Source organism: Triticum aestivum, chromosome 1B (assembly GCF_018294505.1).
Source record: "Triticum aestivum cultivar Chinese Spring chromosome 1B, IWGSC CS RefSeq v2.1, whole genome shotgun sequence".
In the NCBI taxonomy this organism is placed as follows: domain Eukaryota; kingdom Viridiplantae; phylum Streptophyta; class Magnoliopsida; order Poales; family Poaceae; genus Triticum; species Triticum aestivum.
In genome coordinates, this window is record NC_057795.1 from 124,059,282 (window position 1) to 124,059,607 (window position 326).

Here is a 326-nt window from a genome sequence, read left to right on the forward strand (position 1 = left end):
GGGCCTCAACGTCCGAGACCCCAGTAACAATGACTTCACTCTTAGCAAAGTTAATCTTTAGACGAGAAAGTGCTTCAAAGCAGAGGAGAAGGAACTTCAAGTGAGCTATAATAACATCGTTCAATTCAACCATTATGGTGGTATCGTCCGCGTATTGGAGGTGAGAGATGCCATTAGGGGCAAGATGGGTGTCGGTGTCAAAACCGGCGGATCTCGGGTAGGGGGTCCCGAACTATGCGTCTAGGCGGATGGTAACAGGAGACAAGGGACACGATGTTTTTACCCAGGTTCGGGCCCTCTCGATGGAGGTAAAACCCTACTCCTGC